This window comes from Miniopterus natalensis, chromosome 4, assembly GCF_054644295.1.
Source record: "Miniopterus natalensis isolate mMinNat1 chromosome 4, mMinNat1.hap1, whole genome shotgun sequence".
Lineage (NCBI taxonomy): Eukaryota > Metazoa > Chordata > Mammalia > Chiroptera > Miniopteridae > Miniopterus > Miniopterus natalensis.
The window spans coordinates 34,547,583-34,566,018 of NC_142084.1; the positions used below are offsets into that span (position 1 = coordinate 34,547,583).

General features: G+C 37.1%; 1 long non-coding RNA gene across 1 annotated transcript in view; it reads right to left on the reverse strand.

The window, feature by feature from the left end:
* Nucleotides 1–361: 361 nt before the first annotated feature.
* Nucleotides 362–18,436, reverse strand: part of LOC148093251 (uncharacterized) — a 284,081-nt gene continuing 266,006 nt past the window's right edge. Inside the window, exon 4 of the long non-coding RNA XR_015714378.1 lies at nucleotides 362–417. This is a non-coding gene — a long non-coding RNA (uncharacterized LOC148093251). The remainder of the gene's footprint in view (nucleotides 418–18,436) is intronic.

The window sequence follows — 18,436 nt, forward strand, 5'->3', positions numbered from 1 at the left end:
ATTTTCTTTAATTTTGGCCTGGACAGCACGTATTTGCCACAGTGCCTAAATCATGTCCCCAGTAGTAAATTTCACAGTCACTGACATTTTACACAATATTTGACATTCTTCAATAACCTGAAAAGTATTTGAAGTAAAATAGACATATGATATGCAGAAAGTATATACATATTCATAAGGTCCAGGAAATAATATAGCAAATGTGCGTGGGCATCAGCGGGTGTTTATGATGGTTTTGCATTTTCACACTGTTTAAAATAGCCCTTGGTACTTTTATACACCCATGAAGAAAGTACTGATCCTTCTAGGACACTGAGATGTTCAAAGTCACTGAGATAATTTCTTACCTATTTATATTCTGTCAACTCTGATGAACTTCATGTTGCTTCCAAAGATTCCATTTACACGCGTAGAACACTAGAAAAAACAAAAGGTCACACTTAGGGATTGAAGATCACAGAGCATGAGTTCACTAGGAGCCCCACAGTCTCACTATCGGTTTCCAGAGGCAATATCAAATGAAAACCAGTTTCAAGGTAAGCCTTAATTGGGAACAAGGTAGCATAAAGCTGAGTCTATGTGTTCCAGACGAGCTCACTCTCCCCCACTGGAAATGTGTTTGCTTTTATTAAAGAAAGATTAGGAAATTAATAGGATTGAAAACATCCTGTTGTAGTTATATTTTTCCTTCCTTCATCCCCCCTAAATAACATCAGACAGGTGCTCAATCCTCTGGAAAGGGGCAGGGAGGTTGCAAGAGACAAGTGGGTTCAAGGCAAGGACCAGCCCCAATCACCAGGCAAGGGCATTCTTGTCTGGGAGGATTTTGCTCAATGGATGATCATGTTTACTTTGCTTTGCCATGTGAATAATTATAAAATACTTACTCAAGTGTCCAAAACTTACTTAATTTTTAAAGAAAATATGCATGTATTTTAATATAAGAGTTAAATATGGCTGACCACTGCTCCACAGATGACTAAATAAAAATACTAAGAATTATTTTAGATTTATTTGATTATCATAATGACCTTGTTAATCTGTTTTATACACATGAGAAATATTAAGTAGTGGAGCTAGGATTCTGAACTTTATAACATTCCACTATACCACTTTCCATCTCTGTTCTTCCTCTGTAATAGCCAAAGACTAGGAACAAAAGTGTGTGGGTTTTTTTTGTCCTTCTGGACTCATCCTCTGTTTTGTTTTTTTTAATTTATCTTCATTACTGAAAGTATTACAGTTGTTCCCTCCCCCTTGCCCCTCCCACCACTGCCTCCCACCACTGCCTCCCACCCTGCCTCTGCCCCCCCTCCTGTACCCCTGAACGCCTTCACTATACTATTTTCTGGGTCCACGGGTTATACACATATAAATTCTTTGGTTAATCTCTTCCCGCCCTCTCCACCCCCCCCTTCCCTCTGAGAAACAGAAGCATTTTTAAAAAAACATATGATATGGGAATAGGTGTGGCCTTGTTTTTGTAACTATGTTCTTTGCTAAATTCCAATCAATAGCCATGATATTAAACAAATTCTTCTATGAAAATCAACCCAATGTTTTAAAATGCCACTTGACACTGGGCAGACAAGTAGACAAAAGTGTATAAAAGTGCTGTGCCCTTTTTGAAAAATTAAAGCAATTTTAATTTTCCCCGTCAAATGCAACTGACATATTGAGGCATCCTCTGCACTGTGGTGGAATGTAAGTTGCCAATATACAAATATACCCATGTATAAATATAGGGAGCCTGTCCATTTATTTTAGATAAAGTGATATATTAAGCATGTGTAATTTAGATTTTGCAGGTGAGGAATCTAATCACCCATGGCAGCTGTCATAGTTAGAGCAGCATATGAGAGGTAGGAGAGAAGTACAAGTGTCAGGGAGAGGAAAGTCCTTTTAAGTATCAAGATTTCTCTAACAGATGGCTTGGTAATTTATTTTTTATATTCTAAGCATTCTAATTTTCACCATAGCAAATATATTTTACTAATTCCTCATGTGTTGAATTAATTTTTGCTAGAGAAATCAGATGATGCAAAGTAGGTTTACAAAATTTTAAATATGGAACTGGAAAGTATTCGTTTGAGGTATGAGTTATACTGAAAGCCAATGAGGTACTGGAGGCATGAGATTAGGGGAAAAGGTAGGGTGGAGAGCAAGAGGAATAGATAGACTATCAAAGAAACTGGACTGCTGAAAGAGCTCCCAATGGACAAAGTGGAACAATGCAAACTACAAAATTAATAAAGTCATTTTGGATTATAACCCAACTATAAAATAAGTAAGCACAAGTCCATGCCAATGTAAATAAATGATTGAATAAAGCAAGCGGTGGACAAATCTGCATAGGAGAATCCCAAATAATATATGTAGATATTCTACCTCACAGCAGGTGGAGCTTCATTCTTGCCACCAATCTACCCCCCTCCCCTCCCCAGAGGGTTTTGGACTTAGTGACTTGCTTCCAAAAAGAACCTGGCAAACAGTACCTTAACCAGATGGTGAATGTGTTAACCAATGGGATGATGTGGATATTAGGAAAGCTGTGAGACTGCAAATTTCACCTCTATGCCATTATTTCCAAAAACCCATTACCCTAGACTAATTAAAAACAAAGGAAGGGCAACCCAAATTGGCTCACTTTAATTCTGTCATATTATAAACAATGCTGTAATGAACATTTGTGTTCAATTTATACGCACTGCAAAATTTCTCCGCGATAAATCCAAAAATCACAATCCCTGTGCTCTCAAGGAGGAGTAAGTTTCACCAAGTATCCTTTTTCTTCACTGGGCTAGGGGGTTCCAAGTTTTGTTTTTTGGTTTTTTTTCCTGTTTCGGTTACGGAGCATACTTTTAACTAACAGCTGCCTATAGATATTGCTAAGTATAATTGAAACTACAAAGAAACAAGGGACACAATGCACAACATTTCATGTTACAGGACAGAATGTGACAGGTGCTCCAATAGAATTACCACCTGACTTGGCAGATGGAGAGATTTTAAATTCCAAACAGAGGAACAGGGTCACTTCATGAATATTTTGGTTTCTTAACCTTAGGAAATCATAATAATTTCAACAGAAAAATAGGTTCGAGCTATGGCAAGTGGAAGGGAAAGAAGTTTCAAGGTAAATGAGAGAAAGATTCTAAAGCATGTTCGAGAACAGTGAATTAACAGATTATTTTGAATGCATAAGAACTGTGAAGAGAGTAGTTTTGGAAGATACAATTGGAAAGGTATGCTGCGGCTGTTCATATGGGTACATAAATGAAATGCTAAGCATGTTATAATTTATTCTGGAGGGAACAGAGAACAATTAGAGCAATAAAGTGACTTGAGTTGCAGCCGATATGCTTTTGGTTCTAAATAACAGTCCCACATAAACTAATTTACCTAATTCATAAAGGCTTTAAATGTAAGTGGTTAGCTATATAAGAATAACTGGAGGCAGGGTGGTTAAAGGGTTAGCAAATTCAATTGTTCCGTGAATTCACTGAAGACCAGAGGCTTTCCATCCATGTGCCTCATCACCCCCACACCTGCTGGTGTCTCCATGACAGAAAGGAAGCTGCACCAGTTCTGAGCTTCACAGGCAGAGAGCTGATGTCCTGTTAAAAACAGGAGCATTTTCAACCTTGAAATCACATTTAATCCATAAGAAAAACCTCTCAGAAGACTACAGATTTCCCATCAGGTACAATTTGCTAGAAATGAGTCACAGGCCATGACAAGAACAATCATGTCAAGGGAAATAAAACAAACCTGACCGACTTGGACTAATTGTGATGAACCTGAAGGAACTACAGAGTTACTGTCACTGGGGACAAAGGACAGTAAATGCTAAAGCAGCCCTGGGCTTTCCCAGGAGAGAGGGAGGTAATGGTTGTGGGTACACAAAAAAAGCATATCTAGCTTATTTGTACATAAAACTTATGGGAGGAAGGAATAGTGGCAATAAGCTAATCTGATATGGGTCCATTTTAAGGGTTGTAATGAAGGCTTAAATTAGGACAGTAAGAGTGAGGAATGAAAAGATGAGATTGCTTCAAGGGACACTGGAAAAGTTAAATAAAGAGAACCTGTCAAATGGATGGGGGCATAGTTGGTATCTGAAGTAGAAATGGCTTGAATGATGGTTCTAGAAGGTTTGGAATCATAGACATATTTAATATAGAGAGAAGGAATGCATAAGAGAGACACATGGGAATTAAAGATGCTGAGCAGTGTTTGGGTATAGTAATTTTAAGGGGCTACTAATTTACCCAATAAAAATTTCCTGTAAATTCCTAGAAATGTAGCTCAGGAGAATATATGGGCTGTAAATACAAATTTAATAATCAAGCACATAAATATAATTATTAAAGCTTAGAAACTAGGTATCTTTAAGGAAGGAATGTGATTAAAAAACAGATTTGAGTAAAGAAATGACAATGATCTATATTTAGGAAAAATTAGACAAGCTAAAAATGATATTTAGAAAGTGTAGACATATACTTAGAGGAAAATCTAGAATAATTCTGTGTTGCAATTGTTTTACATATGCAAGCTCATATTAAGAAGACTGAGCCTTGGCTGGTGTGGCTCAATGGGTTGAGAATCGTCCCAAGCACCGAGAGGTCCCCGGTGTGATTCTCAGTCAGGGCGCCTGCCATGGTTTAGGGCTCAATCCCTGGCAGGAGGTGTGCAGGAGGCAGCAGATCAATTACTCTCTCTCATTGACGTTTCTCTCTCTCCCTCTCCCTGCCTCTCTCTCTAAAATCAATAAAAAGTATATATATATATTTTTAAAGGCTGAGTTCCAGAGACATAGAAGCATGGAACGGACTGATGAATCTCAGAGGGAAAGGGTGGGGGTGGGGGGTCGGAAGAGATTAACCAAAGAACTTATACGCATATCTGCATAACCCATGGACACAGACAATAATGGGGTGAAGGCCTGGGGGGGTAAATTTGGGGTAGAGGGGCTCAATGCAGGGAGAAAAGGGGACATTTGTAATACTTTCAACAATAAACAGAAAAGAAGAAAAAAAAAAAGGCTGAGAAATCTGTGATTATTCATTTGTGACCAGATTAGCTCTCAGTGGGGCGCAGGGAGTAGACACCAGATTACGGTGACCTTGGGACCTAGTGGAAGTAAACACGTAGGAGCCATTAATGTCGGCTACTTCTTACTCCACAAGAAGTTTGGTGGTGAAAGAACAGACAGGCATTCGATGTAAGATCAGTGATTTTTCTAGTTTGATGATGTTGTTTTATTCTTGTTTTGTTTTTTTTTAATTTTTATAATACTGTATGACCCCTGACCATGATTATATGATGTAGGAGAAGAAAAAAACTAAAAAGAAAAAAGTAATGCAAGACTTTGGAAGCTCAGTTGTTCTTAGAGACAAAGGATGAAGGTGAGCGCAGGAGTGAAAATGTGGCGCTAAGCTTGAGCACGGAGAGGGCTTACGGTCTGACAGAGAAGCCAAGCAATCGCTGGTCGCTGTCTACTACAAATGAGAAGGGAAAGCGCATTTAGACTATTAGAAGACGATGCAGGAATAATTACAGAAAAGAACCACCACCACCATCAACCCTGTTTTAAAAAAACACAATGCACTTTAGTTCCTCCTTTTATTGTGTTGGGTTTTTTTTACATTTGCAGTCATACTGTGTTTAGCATTTTGGTAAATATCCATCAGTGTGTCCAAGTTCATAGGTGGAAAGGAGATAAATGATAAATAAAGAAACCTCCATCCATCTAGCAAAACAAAACATAATGTGTTTGAAGAGAGGAAGAAGTGCTCAGAGGAAAACATATGAAAATAAGTAAAGATGGGTATGAATAGGGCAACTGGGGGGTGTCCTATAAGCAACACGAGATAGCAGGTTATTATTCACTATAACCTCTGCACCAGTCAAGCAGTGATCAATCCCTCAGCCACAGCCCACAGAGCTGCTAGGTTGGCCTGCAGTCCTGACAGGCATTCATCCGAAATGGAGACAGTGAGCCCCAATGGAGACGGCAAGTATATAAAACTTTCACAAACAAAACCGTGGTTGCTGGTGCCAGCTCCTCACATCCCTATTTCCACAGAACACCACATGGAAAGAGCCAGGTGAGAGACAAGAGTGGTTCTGGGGGTCTATCTTTAGGGAGCCAACTCTAAACCAAAGTCAAGCACTTTAATAGTTTCGAGCAGTACTCAATTGAGGGCCAGATAGTGTCAGGACTGATGGAACTAAGGAGAGAGAGGAGAAACTGCCTCCTAACAGCCTCCTGCAAGACAGGAAGCAAGCGAGAAATGGTCTTGGGACAGTTTCTCGTAAGACTGCCTGTCTCAGCGCACATTCCTCCAGCACCTGGTTCAGAATGTGTTTGAGTCTTACCTACGTGGCCCAGGTGGAGGCGAGTAACATTGCCGGCATGCTATGGTGGAGCCCACTGCATGCAAGAGATGTTTCCATTCACTCATTACTTTCTTTAAAACCTTCTTCTCTAAAGGTCCCTTATACCTTTATCTCCAAGAAGACCTATTTCTTCACAAAGATAAAAATTTTATGACTTGTTGCTTTTACTTAACAAAGACCCTGACATACTTTCATTTTCTCAGTACGATTACTTATTAAATCCCAATGCTGTGACATTTCTTGTTAAAGGAATAAATGAATGTATTTTCATACCTTTGTCAATGTAAAATGATCAAACCTCTATATTAATGGTTCACATAAGAGACATTAGTCTAAATCACAAGCATAAAATGAGGAGCCATATTAAAATAAAAAGGGAAATGGTAACAGTTGAAATAAAGAACAAAAAGATGACTATGCAGAGAGAGCTACTAATCAAAATTACCCGCTCAGAATTTCTTGCAGAGGGAAATGCAGAACAGTTTAAAATGAATGAACAGCTCAATGAGCAGGCAAATGAGAATGATTAGAAAAACACATTCTCTTACATAAAAAATAGAAATGTGTAAAATAAAGTATATGTGCATTTTATACTCATCTGGTTAGTTTTCTTTAATGTATTCTGGCTTTTTAGCTATTTTTTAAAGTTAGTACTTTAAAAATAAGATTCTTAGGTTGACTTATTGATCCCTCAATTGCCTTTACTAACTTCCATTGCCAATACCAAAAGAAAACAAAAATACCTGTACAAACCTTTCTGCTTGACTCTAGATCCATTTCTAAGGGAAACTAAGAGACTGTGTGCACCTACTGACATGCAGGTGTATTAGGCAGGGTTCTCCGTAGAAAACCCTTAGGATAGATACAGATACATATGAGGGGATTTACTATGGGAAACACTCATGTGATGACGGAGACCAAGAATTCCCACAATGTGTCTTCTGCAAGCTGGAGAACCAGAAAAACTGGTGGTATAACTCATTCTGCATCCAAGGCCTGAGAACCAGCAGCTCTGATGTCAAAGGGCCAGAAAAGATGCACTGGACTTCAGCTCTAGCAGTTTGCGAAAACTGGGTTCCAATTAGTGAACACAGAGACAGATATGACGCAAAGAAGCAAGGTGTAGTAACATTATAAAAACTTCCCTGAGTTGGAGAATATCTTATACATATAGTAGAACAAGGTCACTGGATTTGCCGGATTTGATCTCTGTGTTTTTTCCAAGTCACACACACACAAAAACAAATTCTAGTTCCAATGCAAGTGGACAAAGATGCTTGAAGGACATTTTCTGCAACTTCATGATGACATTATAGCCAATTTAAATAAAGAAATATCTCTGAAAATATATTATTGCTATTGTTTTATTATAAACACTTATCACTGTTATTAGCTAACTGAAAATACCAGACATGATATTCTTTCTGAAGCTACCCTGAATGGAAGCAGTGGATTTTAGCAAAGCTCATATGTAAACTTAGAGTTTGTTTTTTCTCAGGAGAATTCTATCTCTAGTTTTCAGTCTCTCAAGGCTTGAATAATTAGTATAAATAGATAGCTTGCATATTGAGGAGCCTTGGAACCAAACATTTTTTTGAAGTTTTTTGTTACTGGTGATAAGAGAAAAGAATACATTTCTTCTGCTGTTTTTTAATGAGACATTTAAAAAAATTTTTTTGAAAAGGAGAGTACAGTAATGAACACTTACAGGGAAAGGCATATTACTTTAGGAATGATATGAAGAAAAAAGTTATTTATTGCATTTTTATTCATTTCAGTTCAAAAACTTTAAAAATGTTTATAAAAATGAAAGCTTTGAAAACTGAAGTTATGGAATTTATGATGTTGACTATCTTTCCAATTAAGTAGTTCATTGTTTTCCAAATCTTATGCGGATTATAAAATGGCATGGGAAAATATGTTAAAACTTGTTTATTTTCTCCTCTCATCTTTCTTCATTTTCATATTCTCTCCTGTCCCATTCTGTTGTTTTCTTCTTTTTTTTAAATTACATGTTAAGCCCATTAAAAAGGTCTTTTAACTAACAGAATAGTCGCTGGAGACCAATCCTACTTCTCAGCATAGAGGGAAGAACTTACAAAACAGTGAGTCCACACATTTAACAATCAAGGAAACAGCCTCTGTTATGGACGCATCTCCATCACATGACTCAACCTAAAAGCAGGTAGCGGAGAAGGTATGTTTTCATCTCAACAGAGAGGAACATACTTCTCCTTTGCACACTCTAGTGATGATCCTTATAGATGCAATTCTTCATTGCACTATCCTGTCTCCCTCAGTGCCTACCTGGGACATTGCACAAAAACCTTCACAGCCGCCCTTTCTGCCTCTACTGCATTATATCTTATTTACTTCCACAGCCGTCTTTTCTCTCACTCAACCATCTCATTTCTCAGAAGGTGGCATTAAGTTGATAACATTGTAGAAAATAAATTAACTCTGGTTGGTCGTGAAGCCTAAGATCTCCTATGTGAGGACAGTATGTAGCCAAATTACTAGAGTTCATTTTTAATGACTGCTTTTCTGTCTGTATTAAACTCCTTTAAAAGAAAATCTGACAACGACCAGAGGTCACTTAAATAGGGTTAAATATTTTAAAGTGGATCAAATTATAGGGGAAAGAGAATTCAAAAAATAAATATATATCATTATAATCTGGCATTTTCAAGAGGCTCTTGGAATCTTATTGAAAGTCAATCCACTTTCAAGTGTCAGAGAAAATAAAAGCATAAAGGAAAATTTTCATTGTAATCCTTTGGCCTATAACTAGCAAAGAGACTAAAAGAACAAAGAGATGAACAAAAGAAAATGATGTAGGCACAGCCATAGAGCAATGACAAATTCCTCCTAAATCATGGAAGACAAAAAAAATTTAAAAGACTGATAACACTCAGTATAGACTAAATCATATTTTCCATCTATCAACCCAGACTTATCTATCTATGTTGTTACTGAAGAAAGTATCATTTTTTTGACAAGCTGTTGCTCTTAGCAACAAGTCATCATGATATTTTCTTTGATTATAACTAAAGAGCAATATCCATTCTTGTTACATGGGTGTAAAGTATAATTTAAAGCTCATTAAAAGTGTAGCAGGTGTTCACGTATAAAGTGCAAAAAAAATAGAGGAAAGAATTTCTCTATGCCTGAGCTGTCAGCACTTTAAAAGCCTAATTTATTTTGCATAACCTTTTAGCAAATAGACATGATAATAATAGAGAAAAGAGAAATGGGAAACAGGAAAGTAAAGGGACTTAGCCTTTTGATTTGACCTTGATTCCCACCCTTTGAAAATATTACAGTCTTTTAACAATTGCAGCTTTGACATATAACACACTTTTTCTTCCCAGGAGATAGAAGTTCTTCAGACATTTCCTTCGCATAAAAGCTGCTCTAAAGTAGAAAGTGAGTAGGTGTATAAACTGAAACCGAGTCAGTTTATATTCGCTGCAAAGCGAGGAAGGGAATGAATGTTCAATGGTCCGGGCCTTTCACAGATTCGTTTTTCATGTGGAAAGCTCCTACTCTGCAGAGAGAAAATGCAAACTCGAGTTCAAAAGTGAGTAGAAGTCTAGCAATTGAAACTATTTCTCAATACCTTCTATTGTTGGCTCAAATTAGGCAAATGGTGAGAAAAAGACCTAAGTACGCCAGATCTAAACACAGATCTGAAACTAAAAGTTATAATTGTTAACACAGACACGACACTATTTGAGCTGTGGGTTTACATTGTCCTTTCAACCGTTAACTCTAATGAAAGCCCAGGATTGCTGGAGTTCACTGGATTTTCAATAATTCAAGTTATTAATATTTTTCTCCTTTTAGGAAAAGGAAAGAACTGCACTTTTTTTTTTTTTAAAAGGCAGGGACATATAAAAGGGTATTCAGGAAAGAACAGTGAGAAACTAAACAAAACTGTAATCAAGTTTTGATATTGCTTTCTGAGATTTAATGCTGTTATTAAAATTAATTTTTGAAATATAAAAGGGCAAATATTCATAGCAATGAAAATTTAAAAATGTGAAAGTAAAATTCTTTATACTCTTAACAAAACTAAAGTGGGTTGAGAAAGGATGAAGTGTGCTGAAGAAGACCTCATTGTGTCCAGTATGTGGGGTGGAGGGGATGGTCAGGGATCCTGTTTATTTTCTTTACACAGACAAGAAGTTTACATTTAAATATAATTTAAATTAAGGAAAAATTAACAATAAGCATTAGCTTATTTTTTCCACCAATGTCACTGGAGAAACTGGCATATTGAATAATATGAAGCAGCTATATCACATATGTGTGTAAGAGGTTCTAAAAAACTATTTTATCTAGAATAGAGCCAATAATTTCCATAAATATAGATATTTAAGTAGCACTGAACAATTACATCTTGTAACACTGGGGTTGCAGGCCAAAGTTGGTTGTATATGAACATTCATCAGAGTTGAGAAACAATGATCCTCCCTCCAACTTGTGAGAAATAATCAATGCCTTCCTGGGTCACCACAATGCCCCTTTTAACCAACGCCACCATCTACCTTCAGACAGCTCCATGCTTTTCCTTTACTTGCTTATCCCTCATGGATGTTTGAATCTGTCACTCATAACAGAGCACAGAATGCTTTGATTTATTATTAATAAAACCCTAATCTATGTCATTCTGCTTTCCAGTATTTTTGCATGTAGAAGTTAATGAGTAAACATCTGCAGAACTGCATTGACCTTTTTAGTCATGAGGATGTGAAAGCACTATTTCAAATAGTGCACCATCCTGAGGCATCCAGATTCTAAATGTTTAAAGATGATACAGTTCCATACTCCATCAAGGGAATACTTAGGGTCATTTGATTTCAGGCAATGTGTAACGCTGGGACAATTCTTGTACCATTCTAGGTGAACTTCAACCCTTTTTCTTCTTGTGTAATAAACACATCATGGACTTAAAATTGCAAACCACAAAACTAACTCTCTGCAGCATATACTTATTAGTCTACATTTATCAGAAGATACTCTAACATGGAGATTTCCTCTTTTCTGGAAACCTGGTGAGAAGAATGCCCACTTGTGTCAGCTGAGCATTTGTATTAGAAATCACGTCTGTACCTTCTGCAGCATACAACATTACTGTCACACTGCTACCCCTCCGTGGGTCCTTGGAAAATATTAGATGTGGTTCCCTGGTAGTACTGGTAGAGGTCTGCGTTGTGAATATTCCAGTGAAGTAAAAGGGGCCTTCCGAAAATAACCTGCCCAACAGCATTATGGTTTGAGACAAAGTTCTCACAGAGGATTAATAATTTCAATTGCTCTGTAATGATGTTAATGAGAAATCAGGCCTTCAAAAATGTCAAAAGTTTATTGGAAACCTTCATCATAATTGAAACAGGGACAGTTATATTTCATTATGGCATATTTTGGGCCACCAGAATTATAGTGTACTTCTCTTGAGGGCCATCTTTTTTATTTGCTTTAAGATAAAAAAAAAAAAAAAAATCTTTCATCATAAGAGTACAAGTAAGTAGGCTACTTATATAAAATACATCAATGTGTCCCCAAACTATCATGATAAGTAAAGGGTCTCCTTAGATTTTATAGTGGAGGCATATTTAATTATTTACCAGTAGTAGTTTGCACTAGAAGTACTCTGCTTCTGCTACCCAGTTTCTAAAATTACTTTTTCCCCTTAGTCTATAAGTAGTACATGCTCATTAAATAAATTTTCTAAATACAGGGTGATAATGTCTATATCCCTGAAGATAATGTTTAGGTGACCAGAAAGTCACAGTTATATACAAATTCAAGGTTTTGTAGTAGGTGGAATGGCTCCTGAATAATAAAGTACATGTAATCTCTATTGACTCCAGTACTTATATCTAGTATCACAGGGCAAGCAGCAATAAAAAGTGGTAAATAAAAGACTCCAAACCTCTCACTAAAAATGGACTGATACTAAAACTCTTATAATACAATGAAATAATGGATCTAGGTAATGGCCTTCAACAGCAAGTAAAATTATTAGGCAAAATGTCAATGATGAACTTTATCATAATGGATCAGACTGACATCACCTGAAACCATGGTTAGTCCCACTATCACAATAAAATCAAATGTTACCAGATGAAGGCAAGATAGAGAACAAACATGATATAATGAGAACTTAGATGCCATTGTTGTGCATGAGGGCAGGATGCCTGCCTGTACCCTTAAAGTCAATATAAGAATAAATATTTGGAGGGTGGGATTAAAGGATGGGTGATAAAAGCAAACGGAGAGTTGCCTTCATCCCAGGTGGTAGTGTAGGGTTCTGTAAGCCTCATTGGGAAATCCTGTATCTAACGTAGAATACAAAGCATAGACTAACGATGGCCGAGGAACATTTATAATTGGATGGGACAGAATTCAGCCTTATGAAACGCATGAATGCACTAAAATGTTGCAAGGAAAAAGCCAAGAATTCCTCAGCTGGGAGCCTTGTTGGTTTAAGGGAAGAGGGGAGGATAGTTGCCCACAAATGTTTAGAGAGACTAGGAATCAACTGAAACCACTGAAACCCCCCACCCAAGTTTTGTATAAATTTCCACTTAATCTATTTTTAAATTAGTCATCGATTTCTCAAACAAGACACTATCAATGATTTTTGGCTAATGTTTGCTTACCTCAGATTTAAAAAAAAAAAAAAAAGATGTGTGTATGGGAAGAAACCATTTGCTTATTATAGGAAAAAATATCCACAAGTATATTAACGGAAACTAAACAGTACATAGAAGAAACCAATACATAGGCATGTGCTTTTCATAGCTGTTATCCTTCCAGCTCCCCCTTTGCTTTTTAATATCTTTATCTCCCACTCCTGTCACATTCTCTTCCCTTTTAATTTCCAATTTATTCTCTATTATGTTCAAAACACAAAACTGTGATTTGCTTCTCTTTTACCTCCAAATCTGAACTTTGCAGTCCATAATTCCCTTCTGATTAAATTTCTTCCTCTAAATTTGTTTCCTTGGTGTTTGCTACAGTCTAAAGCAGTCCTCATACCAGTTGCCCTCAAAATAGAGAATCTTGATTGCAAATTATGATTTTCCTTCTATTTTTTTTTTCCTATGAGCAACCTATCACCCTAACAGAAGACACAAGGTGTGATGCAGCCCTTCTTTTTCTGACTCCTTCCAGAGCTGTCCTTCTTCTGTCCTTCATTCCGCACTCTAGTCTTTCTACTCCCAGCTATACTCTTTCAAAAAGAAAGTGCCTACTCCAGCGATGACCCAGACCTTGCTCTACATCTAGAAAGTATATGGAGTCATTGCTTAGCACTCATTTATCGCACTGTGGAGTTTTGGATATGGCAAGAGTGACAACATACTGTCCATGCCTAATGTATCTTTCCAGCAGTATCATGAGCCAGGCAGTACGATTAACTCGATTTTGTAGATGAGGAAACTGACAGTGTACTTTAGTAAATTGCTCAAGGCTTTGGTCCTAGGTCAACCTGGCTCTAATCCCCCATGTTTGCAGACTCCGTCCCCAAGTTCCCCTCTGCTCTTACACAGGCTACTTAGGACTAATTGCTTATTTTAAATGGAACAAAAAGGGTTGTGTGCTCTGAAAGCTAATTACCCTGACAATCCATATGCAGGTAACCAGCCATAGATCTAGAAACATATACCCAGAGTCCAGATCCCACTTATGCCTTAGAATGCCATTTGGGCTCAATTTGTCTGACATTTGGGCTCGGCTTGCCTGACACATGATTAGTTTATAGCCTGGTGTCACACTCTCCAGGGAAGCTATCATACTGATACCCACCAGATTGGACAGATTGGGGGCCCAGCATATCAACGGGAATGCCTAGATTAGTCAAATTAAATCAATCTGAGTAAGTTTATTCTGCTTTCTCTACAACTGGCTGAGAAAAGTGAACTTGAGCATCTATATTTGTGGTTTAATATTCGATCCATCCTGTTTTCAGCCCATCCCTTTTGTAACATCACTGCTCTCTGCTAACGCCCTCTGGCCACCTTTCCTAAATGACCTTTAATGGTGTTTCATTGGAAATTAAATCTTTAAACACCACATAAGCCAGACAAAGCACGTTTTTTAATTGCAGATAATTTCTTAAGCACAATAAAATGAATAACTGCATTCTAACTTCCAATATGACTATACTATCTCATATCCTCAGATATTTTTCTACTTCCCACAAAAATACTTGGAAAGGGGAAAAAATTAAAATCAGGAGAGTAAAAAAAGAGTAAAACAGCAAGAAAAATCACTAAACATAATTTTAACATTACCATATGAACAAGTTTATATCCAAAATTGTATTTTGAATACATTCCCATAAGTGTTATTGCCTACTCTTAGGAAATATTTTAATGAATGCATGATTTTCCACCAAGAATAAATACTACAGTTTACTCAGCTCTTTCCTTATTCCTTAGTATTTAGGTTGTTATTAATGTTTGTTTGTGTTGCTATATACTTATGCAAAATGAATAGCTTTTATTTATAAAATAACCTCTGTTATTTAGAATCATATATCCAATTCAAAAACAAATAGGTTAATTGATATAAACATTTTAAAGAATCACATATTTAAAGATTCTTGATGCTAAAGACATTATTTTCCCACTGAATATATATATTCAATGATTCAGGCCATTCAAAATGAGCTACAAATATAGAAATTATTACTCAAAGTCCCTGGCAAAAAAAAAAAAAAGTGATTAATGTTATGTGCACATTGGAAGATGTGTCAACGTGTCTTGGGACAACACTTTAGAAGACATGCTGAGAACTTCAGATTCTGAGAAACAGCGGAGGTCATGTTCCTCGTTCACATTTGTTTTTATATTTACTTAGACAAGTTATTGACCATCTTTATATTTTTCTAATATCTGAAATGTAAATAATAATGATTCTATCCCATAATTGTGTTTTAAATAGTAAATGATGCACTGATCTAAAAGTCACAGCAAAATACCAGGTATATAACAAGCCCTCGTTAAAGATAAGTGATTTCTAACTTAGCAGAGCCCTGTGACACAGTCCTCAGGAATGTGTGCTCTGCAGACAAGCTGCCTGAGTTTGAGTTCCAGATCCACCCTGTACCAGTTGGGTGACCTTCAGCCAGTTATGTGAACTCCCTGTATTGCCTCTGTTTCTTCAGGTGTAACACCTGGAATAACCATAACACTTAACTATAGTTAAGGGTTATTGTCCATATTATTAAATCGTAAGTCTCTAGAATAAAATCTGGCTCACAGTAAACATTAAATAAATATTATTTTAAACTAGAATTTACCAGTGGTAATAATGTTCTACTCTGTTTCAAATTAGTGGTTCTTTTCATTAATGGAAAATAGATTGGTTGGCAGTAGTCACAAAGAAAACAATTACTTGATTTTTAGAAGACTCTTTCCTTTTGCCTGGCCAGTGTTCTCAGTGGTTGAGCATCAATCCATGAACCAAGAGGTCACTGGTTTGATTCCCCATCAGGGCACATGCCCAGGTTTCAGGCTCGATTCCCAGGAGGAGGAGTGCAGGATGCAGCAGATCAATGACTCTCATCACTGATGCTTCTGTCTCTCTCCCTCTCCCTTCCTCTCTCTGAAATCAATAAAAACATATTTTAAACAAACAAAGTATTTCCTTTTTACTACAAACTACCCAGGCTAACTGCTAACAGAAATCCATAAATACTGTATATGCAACGGTATCATGCAACACAGTGGCCTGTACACATCTTACACTCAAAAAGAATTGCTGAGTATGATTTTAGAATCCAATATTAAAATAAAATTTTAAATAAAAACTTTCATTTCAGACCTAAGAAAGACCAATTTTTGGGTAATAGAATGCCTCTAAAATAAACTAATAAATATATTTTTTCATGTTAAATTCATCTTTTACCCCAAATTTCTTTTCCCCATTTAGATGTGTTCTCAAGGTTAAAATACACCTGTGGCCCAGCTGGTGTGGCTCACTGGTTGAGCATCAACCTATGATCCAGGAGATCTTGATTCGATTCCTGGTCAGGGCACATGCCCAGGTTGCAGGCTCCATCCCCAGTGGGGGGCGTGCGGGAGGCAGCTGATCAATGATCCTCTCATCACAGATGATCATACATTAAATTACAAAACATAAAACGGTGATATTATTTTATACTCATCAAAAATGCATCAAGATGTCTTCAGGATAAAATACTAACAATCAATAACTGCTCTGAATTTCAAACAAAGGTCTATGTTCAGTTTGCTTTTCTCAGTATGATCTTGCCTTTGAAGTTAAGCACGAGCAGTTATATTTCTTCATGATGAATCCAAGGCAGCAATCCAGTTCCTTCCCCTAAATATCATCTCAAAAACTAGCTAGACTGAAAAATGGGTAAAAGCCTCAATGACCACAGGGTTTTGAAACCCAGACCCAAGCATGTTATTCTTGCTATGGAGACTCCTCTTTAGCCATGTGTGATCAATGTGCAGCCACCATGGTTGTCTTAGGAACGGCTTCTCCACAGGCAAACTCCTTTAAATTCATGAAGCCCCCTGGCTCTTGTGCATAAACACTGCATGAGGAAGTGTCACCACAACAAAGACTGAACTGGGGAAGATGAGCTCAGCTACAAATTAGCTCTACAGCAGTGAGAAAACAGCCTCCCTAGTTCTTTGTTCCTTAGGTATAAAAGACCACTGGTTCCCAAAATCAGCTACATTTCAGAATTACTTGAAAAGCTTCATAAAAATACAAATTCCTGGCCTTATCCTATATTTTCATATAAATCACCTGACCACAGGGCACAGAAATGTGTATTTTCTAGGAACTCCAGAAATAAGCTTTGGATCTAAATTTGGAAACCAGGAGACTAGATGATGTATAACGTCTCTTTATTTCAAAAAAACTGAGTTCAAAAATATCAAAGAAATAAGCCATGCTCTCCTAAATTTATACATCTTTATACATCTTCTCACTGGTTTTTGCCAGATGCCATTCTATGTATAATACTGGTTGGTATATGTATAGTATTTTATTTAACTAATTCTACCACCCTATGGGACCATGTTATTTCACTTGACAGATCACAAAACCATGGCCTACTTAGCCAGATTCATATGACTAAGAATGGCACAGCCAGTATTTAATCCTAGAATAGCCTTAGAAAATATAGGGATGAATTAGAGCGGTAGGAAATGTGGTGACAGTTGTGTGTGTGTATGGCTTTGTTTCTGTTTTATCAGTTTTGTTTTGTTTTGTTTTAAGAATAGAAAATAATATGTTAGTGTTAATTAATCCAAAGTATTTGTCCCCAATGCAACACCTACTATTGCCCCGTAAATGAGTTTCCCAGAACCTGTACTTGCCAAGGTCACTAAAATAACAAATATTTCTTTACAATACGTTTTTATTGATTTTAGAGAGGAAGGGTGAGGGAGGGAGACACAGAAGCATCCACATCAACATCAATCAGCTGCCTCCTGCGCACCCCCTGCTGGGGATCAAGCCCTGAAACTTGGGCATGTGCCCTGACTGGGAATTGAACCAGGACCTCCTGGTGCATGGGTCAACGCTCAACTGCTGAGCCACACAGGCTGGGCTAAAATAACAGACATTTTAAAGTTACTATCAAGGAGACAGAGAAGGCACCACTATAGAAAAAGAAAACACTGGGAAATACCAGAAATGTTCAAGAGGAGGACATGAATAGCATTGAACATCAAAAGACACTACCACAGAGTTAACAGAAAGAGTAACTTTGAATAGTTCACAGTGAATGGTAGGTATGGAATTGTCAACACCAAAACTGGATTCTACCCCAGCCCCCTCCGTCCATCTGCCTCATCTTGCAAATCTTCCTAAAGGTTTTTAGGCTGTGTGATTTTCTGTTTCCCAGAGCTGTCAAGGAATTATTTTTATTTGGATATTACTTTTATCATGTCAATATAATATTGGAAAGAGGAGATGGATACAAATGAAATCAGTCTGTCACTTTGACCAAAAAGCCAAAAAACCCCACAAAAACAACAAC